A 14,580-nucleotide genomic window follows, 5' to 3' on the forward strand; every position below is an offset into this window, starting at 1 on the left:
ATTTCACTCAAAATATTTATGATATTAGAAGCTCTATTGTTCCATCCGAACCATGCCACTTGCAATTACCTTGTCCTATGAGTTGTCTGTCTAACTTTAAACCTGTCTCTCCTACTCAGCTAGCTGATATAATCTCCACTATGAAGTGTTCTGTTTCTAAGCTAGATATTATCCCAGCTTGTCTTTTTTTTTAAGGATGTTTTTTCTACCATTATTCATATGGTAACTGCAATCATAAACCGTTGTTTAGCCAAAGGTGTCATTCCAGCTAGTTTTAAACATGCAATTGTACAACCTATGTTGAAAAAACCTCAACTTGATCCAGAAATGTGCAGTAACTATCGACCGATCTCTAAACTGCCTTTCATTTCTAAGCTTTTAGAGAAAGTAGTTTTTTCACAGCTCCAATTTTAATTGAATTCTTTTAATATTTTGGACATGTTCCAATCTGGCTTTAGATCATTACATAGCACTGAGTCAGCTCTGTTGAAGGTTACAAATGATATCTTGCTTGCTTGTGCTGGTTTTGTTAGACCTGAGCGCTGCATTTGATACCATTGACCACAACATTCTTCTTGAACGACTAGAATATATGGTTGGTGTCAAGGACACTGTACTAAAGTGGTTGCTTCCTACCTAGAAAAGAGGACTTTTTCTGTAAATTTAGTAAATTGTTTCTCGTCATCTGCGCCTGTTTTGTTTGGTGTGCCCCAGGGATCTATTTCGGGACCTTTATTGTTTTCCCTTTATATGCTGCCCTTGGCCCTCATTTTTCAGAAGTACAACATTTCATATCACTGTTATGCAGATGATTCTCAGCTTTACCTTCCAGTAAGGCTTGACACCACTGCTTCATTTGATGTGTTATTGGAATGTGCAGATGATATCAAGAGGTGGATGACGAATAATTTTTTGCAGTTAAATGAGGATAAAACAGAGGTTTTAATTCTCGGTTGTCTGCTCTGAATTCCTCTCCTGCTCTGAAAGCACAGTTAGGTCCTTTCTTAACAAATGTATGCAAACAAATCAAAAACCTTGGAGTGATATTTGACTCTTCACTGCTCTTTGATAAACAAATTAGTGTGATTATTAGAGGAAGCTTTTTCCATTTAAGATCTATAGAGATCGCTAACACATGTGACCAACTGGGCGGCAACGTCATCAGAACGCAAAGAATTATGGGTATGTTTGGCCAGTTAACATGGTCTGGCATAGCACGCTAGTGTTCTGGCATGAAAAATTAGTGTGAAAAACAGAATATAATCCTACAAAATGCAGCGGGCTAAAGAAAACATTGTTGGACCATACCGCCTAAAACTAAATCCTAATGCAAAGATGAGATATGATGAGAAAATAAAGAGAATCAAAGGACTCGATCCTTACAAGCAGAGCGACTGGTCAAGGTAACACCCTCCAGCCCAAAAGAAGGGCATGTGAAAAGGCTGTGTTGTGGTGCTTTTACAGACAGCCTGAAGAGCTTGATGACATGTTTGCTTGCGATAATCAGAACTGTCCTATACAGTGGTTCCATTAGGACTGCGTGGGACTCAGCAGCGCACCAGCCAGAGAAGATTCATGGCAATGCGATGCTTTCACATGTCTGTATCTTATCACCCACAACCTACCTCATACATTTTCAGTTTCTCATCATTTCTATGGACTCTTCATAATGTAAATGTATTCATCTAAATGTATTTACATGTTAAATATGTAAAGAAACTGAAATTAAGTAGGTTGTTACTAGAGGTCGACCGATATATTGGGCGGCCGATATATCGGGCCGATATTTGTCATTTTTTAATATATCGGCATCGGCCGATATCCGTGTTTAGTAGCGCCGATTTTAAAGTCAGGCATGTCGGCGGGCAGCCCCGTGTTATTGATGCGGTGGAAAGTGCTGCTGCCGCATGTGAAGCACCCCAAGCCAAAACTTTTGGAAGATTCAACAACAGTCCTGGGAGATAAAGAGTAGTCAGAGAATTTCACTCTGTAAATGGGGTGGAGAAGTTGGCAGCTCTCACAAACACTGCAGCGTGATTGAGGGGTCCGTTACTCCGCCCCGCTCACAGACAGCACCGTGCTCGGAGAGACAGCCCAGCAGGCACCGGACGTCAATATAACGTCATACTGACATTGGATCCCAACGTTGGTCAGACGTTGTAATTTGGTTGAAAATGAAAATCGGGTTGACGACAGAATCCAACGTCAGACTGACGTCAATCTCCAACGTTGGTCAGACGTTGCATTTTGGATGAAAATGAAAATCTGGTTGACGTCAGATCCCAACGTCAGAATGACGTCAATCTCCAACGTTGGTCAGACGTTGCATTTTGGATGAAAATGAAAATCTGGTTGACGTCAGAACCCAACGTCAGACTGACGTCAATCTCCAACGTTGGTCAGACGTTGCATTTTGGATGAAAATGAAAATCTGGTTGACGTCAGAACCCAATGTCAGACTGACGTCAATCTCCAACGTTGGTCAGACGTTGCATTTTGGATGAAAATGAAAATCTGGTTGACGTCAGAACCCAACGTCAGACTGACGTCAATCTCCAACGTTGGTCAGACGTTGCATTTTGGATGAAAATGAAAATCTGGTTGACGTCAGACTGACGTCAATCTCCAACGTTGGTCAGACGTTGCATTTTGGATGAAAATGAAAATCTGGTTGACGTCAGAACCCAACGTCAGACTGACGTCAATCTCCAACGTTGGTCAGACGTTGCATTTTGGATGAAAATGAAAATCTGGTTGACGTCAGAACCCAATGTCAGACTGACTTCAATCTCCAACGTTGGTCAGACGTTGCATTTTGGATGAAAATGAAAATCTGGTTGACGTCAGACTGACGTCAATCTCCAACGTTGGTCAGACGTTGCATTTTGGATGAAAATGAAAATCTGGTTGACGTCAGAACCCAACGTCAGACTGACGTCAATCTCCAACGTTGGTCAGACGTTGCATTTTGGATGAAAATGAAAATCTGGTTGACGTCAGAACCCTACGTCAGACTGACGTCAATCTCCAACGTTGGTCAGACGTTGCATTTTGGATGAAAATGAAAATCTGGTTGACGTCAGAACCCAACGTCAGACTGACGTCAGTCTGCTACGTTGGTCAGACGTTGCATTTTTGATGAAAATGAAAATCAGGTCGATGTTAGAACCCAACGTCAGACTAACATCAATCTCCTTCATCTGACAGACATTGCATTTTGTTGGAAAATTAAATCAAAATCATTATGTCACAAACCAACAACTGTCAAAATTGTCAAACTGTCAAATTCAAACTTTAAAGAAAGATATGGCTAGTATGGATCTTGTTGACATGACATCAAACCTTTAACAGAGACAATAATTTTGTGGTTAAATAAAAATCAACATACAAAGAGAGCGAGAGAGAGAGAGAGAAGAAAAATAAAAACAGACAGAGAAAGTTTAACATAAGATCAGATAGAGTTCAAGATTCAGTGTGAGACAACACTAAATGATTAAATTTTAAAGTGTTAGTTCACCCAAAACTCTTAATCTGAAAATGGAATACACAAAAGTAATGACTAAGAGATGAACTGGATTATAACAAATATGATTTATTTATAACAAATATGATTTATTTATTATTTTGTTATATCATTTACATTTAACATGGAACAGAACAGTTACAAAATAATTACATTTTAACATCAACATTATTGGAACTGAATAGTTTTGAAAACATTAACATACATTTTATTAACATCTTTTTTTTTTCCTGCCACCTCCACCTACCCTGTCTGGTGCACAGTACCGTCGCAAGGGCTGTGCCAAGTGTGCAACTTCACAGGGCCTCACACCTCTAGAGGGCCTCACTCCTGGCCTGCATTTTATGTCGTTTATATCTCATTTTTATTACTGTTTTTTCCACCCATCTTGTCCTTTGGTAGACTAAAATAGTCATAGCGGATAGGCAGTATAAGACTCTGAGTATAAGAATGAGTAAAGCTGTTTGTTGTTAGGACGACAAAAAGTTATAAAGTTTAACTTTTAGGCTGATCTAGAGCCCTGCATTTCACCCTGACTTTTTTTACACCTCGGGCCGGGCTTTGGGCCAATTTTCACATCATAGTTCAGATGCGGGCCGGCCTCAGGCCTGTTTAAGGCTTCTCCTTATTTTTATATTTTAAACATCCATCAATTAATGATGAAAAAATTGCCGCACTGAGGGAAACAACACGAGACCATGACTGTCAATAGCGGCTTAACAGTGTTAAGTGTCCCACAGCATCGCAGTGTTCTGCTTTCAAATGCACGCAACAGGCTTAAGCTTGACATAAAGCATCTGCAAAAAATTATTAACATAAATGAGTCATGGGGGAAATAGGAATGAGATATTTGAATTATTTGGTGTTATTTATTTAATTATTTAATTATTTGTTTTTAATTATTAGTTGGTGTTGCAAGGATGATGTTGCCAATCCTGACTCGCCACCTCTTCATTTTACGAGCCTTTAGAGAAAAGTTCATCTTTACGGATTATGATTATAATGAATGAGTTTTTGTTTCTGATTTGTTGTATTTCGTTAAGTAGTCATTTAAAGCTTTCTATAGATATATTTGTCACGTCCGTGAGCCATGTATTCACTGAGCTTTGGTTCATTTTTGTGAAGTGCTCCTGTTCAAGACAAGACGGTAGAAAGTGCATCATGACTATTTTCTTTTTTTTTAAAAAGCACAACGATTTGTTGATAATGTGATTGCACACAAATAAAAGTAGACACTTTACAGTTACGAATGATGCATTACTCTTACATTTATGGGCAAAAATTACTGCAAATCCACTGAAAAAAATACAAGTGATTGTACTGGCTTTTGATTTGAAAATATGCAATAGGTTAATGATTCATGTAAAACATAAAATAAATGTGACAATGGACATTTGCGTTTTCGACTATTAAACATACGAAAGAAATCTAGTTTTTATCATCTTTGCCTTTTAGCCAAAGTTAAACCGTTTTTGTCTTTTAATAGTTTTGAACAAGTTACACATGCTTTTATTTCTTCTCGTTTAGACTACTGTAATGCAATTTATATTGGTATAAATCAAAACGCACTTTCATGCTTACAGTTAGTCAAAAATTCTGCAGCACGTCTTTTAACAGGAACCAAGAAGAGCGCTCATATAACTCCAAATCTTGCCTCATTGCACTGGCTTCCTGTTCGTTTTAGGATTGATTTTAAGATTTTATTGTTTGTTTTTAAAGCTGTGAATGGACTGGCCCCAACATATGTCTCGGACCTCATCCAAATTTATACGCCAGCACGGACACTGAGGTCAGAGGGCCAGCTACAGCTTGCAGTCCCTAAGTCGAGACTTAAAACTCGGGGGGACAGGGCATTTTCTGTGGTTGGACCTAAACTATGGAATGTTCTGCCCCTCCATGTCCGAACTGCCTCTACAGTTGAGTGTTTTTAAGTCTCGTCTAAAGACTCATTTTTACTCTTTGGCTTTTAACTGCGTGTGAGTTGTCTGGTCCTTTGTGGTATTTAATATTTTTTATCTTTTGTATTTTATATATTTTTAATTGTTTTGTATGATCTGAATCTTTTATGCAGCACTTTGGAAACGTTGTGTTTGTAAAATGTGCTATAGAAATAAAGTGGATTGGATTGAATAAGAGTGCGAGTGCACATGTTAAAAGAAAATATTATTTTCAAATAGTGCAAATTGATGTTTTTACTTCAGCAGATCAGCACAGTGCTCAAACAAAAGATTTTTGGCACAAACGCTTAAACTAAAAACTTTGGGACTGGAATAATACTACAAAAGAAGACTTTGCCTCCCACTGCCAGCAGCTTACATTCTGGAGATGGGATAACAACTGCCTACATTCAAAGAGAAAAGAGAGAAAATGCCTCCTGTTGGACCAACTTGTTGCATGAACTGCTGCAAACTTCTACAACAGGCGGAACACTCAGCAGACTGTTGTCATGGACCCCCTCAGCATACAGCCGGTGAGTCTCATGAATCTTCTGAGTCTCAACAGTTTGTACCAAGTGTAGAGGAACAAGCCGAAACTGATCATCACAATAATCGATGGCACAAACAGGGAGCAAGACCCAAAGGAACACGAGACATCAGATTGTCATGAGTTTCTCATATTGCTGCCGTAGCTTTCTCTACCCCAGATTCGACTATGACAAGGCTTGTAAAGACCAGTATTCTACCTCCCCCTATACATCTTGAAAACAGATTCAAAGAATTAATGAATGCGGGTGAGGAATCCCCAAATGTGATTAAACATCTATCAGATCAGCCAGCAGCTAACACCGCTACTAACAGGCGCTCAAGGACGAACAGACAGTTACATTCAGCTCAGAGCGCAGCCGAGCCCAGGACTCTGATAGTAGGTGACTCTATCAGAAACATCCGTAGCAGGACTACAACAACATGCTGCCTTTATCAAGCAACGTTCTCTGATGTGAACAAGGAACTTCAGAATATTCTGATGAAGCACAAGACTACAAATCTAATTATCATCCATGTGGGGAAGAATGATACTCTGAAAGAGCAGTCAGAACTCCTTAAGAAGGACTTCAGTGAACTCTTTCAAACACTTTGAAGACTCAAAGTTCAGTCGTTCATCAGTGGACCACTCCCAACTGATAACACCATGCAGCCACGACAAGCACTGCTGATGGACACCATCCCGGAAGAGACCTGCCCTCAGAGCTCCTCACAGACAGACTGTGATGTATCAAAACAGTTACAAGACTCAGCACTCAATGATGACTTTCTGGAAGACAGCCGGGGAAGCCAAGACAACATATCACAGCCACAGGAAACACCAGAGACAAAGCCCTTCTCACCAGACACATTATTCCTCTCTCCAGCATCTCCACTTCTGTGCTTTTCACAGAAAATGGTAGAATTGGTGTATGCTGGGACTAAACTCTCTCACTCATTCGCTGCAACCCCGCAAATATCAACAAGAAAACAGCGGGCCCCCAAAACATCAAAGCCTGTGGGCCCTGCTCATGTGAGAGCTCTCTGACCGCTGCCACAACAGCAGGCCCCAAACCCTCAATCTGCTGAAGGTGAACCAAAAACAACTGATAGAAGCTCTCAGTGATATGTGTCGGGTCCCTGCTATAATAACAGCAACATTCACAAATGTTTAAAGAACAAGTGGGAACCCAGTGGGCCTGTAGCTTTCTCTATTTCAGTTTTATCATAATGACAGAAAGTTTAAGGCCATCTTAAGCTGAAGGGCAAACTCATCTAATCTGCAACCTATTATGCATCAAACTAAAATTTATGTAATGACATAAAGCAATGCCATCAAGTTAGCATCTTTAAATATTCGCTCACTAAAAAATGTATCATTTTCTAATCAATGACTTTATAACCACAAACAATTTGGATTTTATGTTTCTAAATGAAACATGGCTAGAAGACAGCTGCAGTGCAACAATCCTAAAGGAAGCAGCCCCTCCTAACTTCACTTACATGAGTGTCTGCAGGACTGTAGGAGAGGTGGAGGTGTAGCTGCTCTATTTAAAGATGTCTATTAATGCAAGCTAGTGTCATTTGGTCATGACTTGTCTTTTGAATATCTAGGGATTGTGCTAAAAGGTGCTCAACACATTCTTTTTATTATTATTTACAGGCCTCCTAAATACTCTCCAGCCTTTGTTGAAGAGGTCACAGAAACGTTATCAATGATTTCCTCAGAGTTTGACTGTTTTGCTATTGCAGGGTATTTTAATTTTCACATAGACAATGCAGAAAACAAAACTACAAAATAAATGATAACAGTTCTAAACACTTTTGACCTGACTCAGCATGTGCATGGACCCACACAAAGGTGGACACACTCTAGATCTAATCATCAGTAGGGCTCTAAACATTTCATCCATTGTTATTAAGGACGTAGTACTATCTGATCACTTCTGTATTTTCTTTGATATATTGATCTCTGCTACCACTGAATCTAGAACTGTCTGTGTCAGAAGGATATGCTTTCAAATGTAGCCGCACTTAATAGACCGAGCCATAGTTCGCTGACAAGCGGTGCAATATCGCATTCAGAATCCCAGAAGAATCTCATGCGGAACGCGATATTACGTAGCTTGTCAGCGAACTACGGCTCTGTCTATTAAGTGCAGCTCCATTTGAAAGCAGGTTATGGACATTAATCGCTAATCACAGAACCAGCTTTACTGACGATACGCGCATGACAATTGCATGCGATTAATAGTGCAACCCTAACGAGAACACTAGTGTACTATTTACGGAGGCCATATCTTTAACACCAAGTATTTTTTGCCGACTCTGTGGATATTCTCCTTGATTCCTTCAACTCAAAAGTTAAGAATGTTATTATTGATATTTCTCCAATAATAGTCAGTAAGAAAACAAACAGACAGAAATCAGTTTGGAGAAGATGAACAGCAGTTCAGACTTTGAAAAGACAATGCAGAAAAACTGAGCAGATGTGAAACTAGCCACAGCTATACAGAATTCTTCTCAAACCTTATAAACAATAACTTAAACAACACTCATACTCTTTGCCACTGTTGAGAGACTGACAACCCCCCACCCCCAAGTCAGATTCCCAGTGAAATGCTATCAGACTGCAAATGCAATTAGTTTGCTTCCTCCTTTTCTGAGAAGATCATCAATATCAGGATTAGCACATCCTCAAGCAATGTTGAGGTCAGACAGATTTGGCCGCAATATCAAAAAGATACTATGTCTATTTTTGAAGCAATTGATAGCAACATTCTGGAAGACATAGTGCAGCAACTAAAATCATCAACTTGCTATATTGACACACTTCCCACATCTTTTTTCAAAAGTGTGCTTAACTGTTTAGAAGCAGATCTCTTAGAAGTGGTGAATGGCTCACTTCTTTCTGGGACTTTTCCAAACTCCCTGAAAACTGCAGTTGTTAAGCCCCTCCTGAAAAAGAGCAATCTTGATAACACCATTTTGAGCAATTATAGACCAATATCTAATCTTCCTTTTATAGGCAAAATTATAGAAAAGGTAGTTTTTAATCAGCTGAATAAATACTTAAACATCTGGTTTCAGACCGCATCACAGCACAGAGACAGCACTCATTAAGATAATAAATGATATTAACTTAAATTGTGACTCTGGCAAAATATCAGTGCTGGTATTGCTAGATCTCAGTGCTGCGTTTGACACTGTTGATCATAACATACTACTAGAGAGACTGGAAAATTGGGTCAGGCTTTCTGGGATGGTACTCAAATGGTTCAGGTCATACTTAGAAGGGAGAGATCATTATGTGAGTCTAGGAGAGAAGTCTAAGTAGACATCCATGATATGCGGAAACCCACAAGGCTCAATTCTTGCACAGCTCTTGTTTAGCCTGTATATGCTTCCACTAAGTAAAATAATGAGAAAGAACCTAATTGCCTATTACAGCTATGCTAATGATAGCCAGATTTACCTAGCCTTATCTCCAAATGACTACAGCCCCATTGACTCCCTCTGCCAATGCATTGATGAAATTAATAGTTGGATGTGCCAGAACTTTCTTCAGTTAAACAAGGAGAAAACTGAAGTCATTGCATTTGGAAACAAAGATGAAGTTTGTTGAAAACTTCACAGCATGAAGGAAACGTGGTGTGATTCTGGAGACAGACCTTAGTTTCAGTAGTCATGTCAACGCAGTAACTAAATCAGCATACTATCATGTAAAAAACATTGCAAGAATTAGATGTTTTGTTTCCAGCCAAGACTTGGAGAAACTTGTTCATGCCTTCATCACCAGCAGGGTGGACTATTGTAATAGGCTCCACACCGGCCTTCCCAAAAAGACCATTACACAGCTGCAGCTCATCCAGAACACTGCTGCCAGGATTCTGACTAGAACCAGAAAATCTGAGCATATCACACCAGTCCTCAGGTCCTTACACCGGCTTCCAGTTACATTTAAGATTGATTTTAAAGTACTTTTACTCGTCTTGAAGTCGCTCAAAGACCTAGGACCAAAATACATTGCTTCCAGAATCAGCTTCCAGAAGAGATCAGATGTGCCAAAACACTAGTCACATTTAAATCTAGACTAAAAACTCATCTGTTTAGCTGTGCATTTATTGAATGAGCACTGTGCGATGTCTGACCTGATTGCACTGTATTTTATGTATTCACTGTATTTTCTATTTCTATCATTTTCTATTTCTAACTGTTTAAAATTCAAGTCAATTTTTAAATAATTTCCAAAGTTTTATAATTGCTTGTTTTAGTTTTGTTCTTCATGATTATTTTACTTAATTTTATGTAAAGCACTTTGAATTACCATTGTGTATGAAATCTGCTATATAAATAAACTTCGCCTTACTACAGCAACCTCCCCCACCACACACACACACACACACGCAAAATTGTAGAGGGCCTCGCACATCAACTTTGCACAGGGCCTCTCACCCTCCTTGCGACGGCTCTGCTGGGGCATACTTTAAACAAAAGGCGGTGGCCGCTGCAATATTTGCCCCGTCTCTTTTGATGTTTTCTGGACACTCTCTGTAAGAAATATTTGAATAAGAAAATGTATAAGTATAGGATATGATGCACTATAGTAATCACTGAATTTAATCATTAACTATTTCTTTGCCTTAGACAGAATACATTTAGACCACTTAAACTATTGATTGGGTTTTAAATAGTTTCTGAGAAAAAAAAAAAATCTACCCTAGCTTTAAGGGCCATGAATGTAAATTACATGCTATAAGTCATCAAAATATATTTCAGCTTGTGATGCAATTCACAAACACTAAGCAGACAATCTAGCAAAAGAAAACCATGACAACAAAGACACATTGCAGTATTTTTGCAGAGTGTCTTAAAAGGTAAATTAACATTTAATGTCTAATACATATCTTTAAGAATGCAAAAACAATTGTTAGAGTTCTGAACAATAAAGATAGGCTGGCAACAGGAATGACCTGCCAATCAAAAAGAAGTGTATATATGGACGTATGTGTGATTTCTGTGAGACAGATGAGTACCTACAATACGAGGTTACTGGTTTTCACTAAACCAACTAAAACAGAAACTAAACAACGCTGAATGTCACAGTGATATGATGCTAATATTTGTATTATATGTTAATTTTGTTTTACCTGTGACAACAGTGTACAGATTGATCTTGGTGAAAGCAAGCTTCCCCTTCCCCCACTTCATACTGAAACAGGCCATGACCTCATTTGTCATCAACCTGTGGATACAAGAGTAATGCCCAAATAATTAATTATACATGACACATTATGAGGCAGGTGTTATAGTTTGTGTTATCTGTTCATCATATCTAGTATAATGCAGATATCATACAGGTCCTCCAGTTGGTACTAGATTAAAAGTCATAGGCTCACCCAAACTGGCAGGTTTTTATCTTATTGCAGAACAACTGATATTGTGCAATTTCAAAATGTAAAACCAATACCATTTCAACAACTTGGCCTGTAAATATTAATTTCATTCATTTTCTCCTTGCTAGCAACTGTAAAGTGCAAAATTATAGGATAACAGAAGAGCACAGAAGAAAACCAGAAGAATCAGATTAACTACCTTCAATCTATTAATATTTTTAATCTAATTAATGTAATATATTAAAACATGAGTGTTCTAGCGGCTCTTTTATAAATTAAACAAAAAACATACCTTACAACAATATGTCTTCTTCAGACCATGGCAAGGAGATAAATGCAAAACAAAGCAAAAACAAAACAAAAGTTATAACCTCATATAGTATAGCTCCTGAAATCACACCATATTAAATACTAGACCTTAGTGATAAACTTGAACCCCAAATATAAAACTAGAGCTTGTAGTAGAAAAGGCTGTTTAAAATATGCTTAAAATAAATAAAAAAGGAGCCTCTTTACATCGTGTGTAGAAATCTGACAGCTAAAGGAGATAGCCTAATTACTCCAAAATTAATTAAACAACTTGTACAGCAGAATATTAAGTTACTATAAACATCTGTATGTTTATAGTAATTCGCATGACACAATTAAGGGTAAAGAAAAAGCATCGAATCGAACGAATTTCATGATGAAAAGCTTATCGTTAAATTATTCGAAACAATAATAATAATATAATAATTAAAAACATACGTCTCAAGTTTAAACTTTATTTGAACTGTTTTTCAGCGCTAACAGTTAGATGGCTTCAATGACTCAGGCGTTTTTATTTCAGGGATATAGTTACAGTTAACGTTACCATTTTCTAATTAATTATCTCTACCCATCGTCTTGCAGCTAAGTAGTAATTATTCTACTGCTTCTGTCATGATGATTTATGACTTTGACCTTTGACCTTTTGACAGGTTGAACTTCCGGTGACCTTATGATGGATGGGTTGAACTTCCGGAATGAGTTCAGGGGTTAACCTATGACCGTTTCCCACGCATCGATCATGTGGTTTTGACAGAAAGTTTTACCCTATTGACCTAGTTAGTACTAAATTATAGTTTTTGACGGCTAGTTTAAACGGTAAAGGAAACACTCCCCACGCATCGATCAAGTGGTTTTGACAGAAAGTTTTACCCTATTGACCTAGTTAGTTCTAAATCATGGTTTTAGGAAACCCTCCCGATGCATCGATCATGTGGTTTTGACAGAAGCTGTTTGAACTTTGTGTCAGTTAGCTTGTTTGAAGTTTGTGCCAGCTAACTTGTTTGAACTTTATCCCAGTTATTATGGCTTCTCCCCCCTCCCATTACATTCCTGAGCAGTGTATAAATGGGATCGGTGTGTTCTACGTTTATATATAAAACATCCTATAATTTATATAATATTTATATAATTTATATGATATAATTAATTATCATGCTAAGGTTGAAAAACATTTCAGTTATTTCACATTCATATATAAAACATTATATCATTTATATAATATAGTAATTATCATGCTAAAGTTGAAAACATTTGTTATTTCACATATATATATATATATATATATATATATATATATATATATATATATATATATATATATATATATATATATAAAACATTACATAATTTATATATAAAACATTATATAATTTACTAAAACAATTAAAGGTTTAAAACACATTTTAGTTATTTCATATATGAGACATTCAGTCATTTCACATTTATATATAAAACATTTTAAAATTTATATAATATAATTAATTAAAGGTTTAAAAAAAAACATTTTAGTTATTTCATATATGAGACATTCAGTTATCTCACATTTATATATAAAACATTCTATAATTTATATAATATAATTATCAAGCTAAGGTTGAAAAACATTTCAGTTATTTCACATTTATATATAAAACAGCCTATAATTTATATAATATTTATATAATTTATATAATATAATTAATTATCATGCTAAAGTTGAAAAACATGTCGTTCTTTATATTCTATCTTTTATATAATATACATAATCTAAAAGCAATTTAACTAAGGTTGAAAAACATTGTGTTCTTTTAAAAAGGTTATACATGAAACGTTTCTAAAAAATATACTGAAACCGACTGTTTCAGATAAAACAAGATCCATTTTTTTTACGGGGCAGAAGAAGCTGTTTTCACATCAGTTTTGATCCTGACCCTCTGTGTCCCACTGTCTACGTCTGCACGCTACAGTGCACACTCGTCCGAATTTACTACAAAACCACAATATCTTCAAAGCCATTGCTAATTAAAACTAACGTATCTCACGCAGGAGTACCGTGTTTTGACAGTTTTCTGACGGTTCACCTATGAATTACGGTTGGTGCACGGCTAGCATCTCTTGTACCCCTCTCTCTCTCCCTCTCATACATTCATTCGTCTCCAAGTCTTATTTTCTTCTTTTAATGAATATAAACACATTATACATTCGCAAACAATATAAAACAAAACATTTACATTAGTTTTAGTCATCACTAAAAATATACATTTTACCAGGATCGGGGAAAAAATATATAATTAAACAGAACAAAGAATATGGTCTATTGAGGAACCCGGATGTGTCGTTGACACAATTCAGTTAAATTCATTTCACATTAATCGTTGCAAAACATTTTCTATATTATATTTAAAACCTTTTATATCCATCTTTATATCATATCTTTTTCAAAAAGCTGTTTAATTATTTATTTTAACCGTACACCTACAGTACCACCACACACTAAAATGCTGCATGCAAGTGCATTTTTTTAATTAAATTTAGTTTTTAAGCGATCTGAATTATGACTACCCTATACATTTAATCATAAACCACATGTACCCTGTTATATCACTATAATATCCATTCCACTATACAATTTTGTATTCTGATAAACCAAATAAACAAGCGGACATACGCATGAACATATCAAGTTAAAAAGAGACTTATCTCTATTTTAAAAAATACCTATACATTTAATCATAAACCACACGTACCCTGTTATATCACTATAATATCCATTCCACTATATATATGTATTCTGATAAACCAAATAAACAAGCGGACATACGCATGAACATATCAAGTTAAAAAGAGACTTATCTCTATTTTAAAAAATATGAAAAAATAAATAAATAAAATTATATATGACAACGTGTTA

The 14,580-nt window shown here is 36.7% G+C and overlaps 3 long non-coding RNA genes across 3 annotated transcripts in view; 1 reads left to right on the top strand and 2 right to left on the bottom strand.

Moving 5' to 3' along the window:
• LOC132155991 (uncharacterized) overlaps positions 1 to 14,580 on the top strand; it is a 118,544-nt gene that overhangs the window by 67,096 nt on the left and 36,868 nt on the right. The window lies entirely within an intron of this gene.
• LOC132155990 (uncharacterized) overlaps positions 1 to 14,580 on the bottom strand; it is a 181,133-nt gene that overhangs the window by 1,812 nt on the left and 164,741 nt on the right. The window lies entirely within an intron of this gene.
• On the bottom strand, positions 9,727 to 11,924 carry LOC132155614 (uncharacterized). Its single transcript, XR_009437310.1, has 3 exons — positions 11,674 to 11,924; positions 11,136 to 11,230; positions 9,727 to 10,536 (listed from the first exon to the last, which is right to left on the bottom strand). It is a non-coding gene; the product is annotated as an uncharacterized LOC132155614 (long non-coding RNA).

The sequence above is a fragment of the Carassius carassius genome, chromosome 13 (genome assembly GCF_963082965.1).
Source record: "Carassius carassius chromosome 13, fCarCar2.1, whole genome shotgun sequence".
NCBI classification, from domain to species: domain Eukaryota; kingdom Metazoa; phylum Chordata; class Actinopteri; order Cypriniformes; family Cyprinidae; genus Carassius; species Carassius carassius.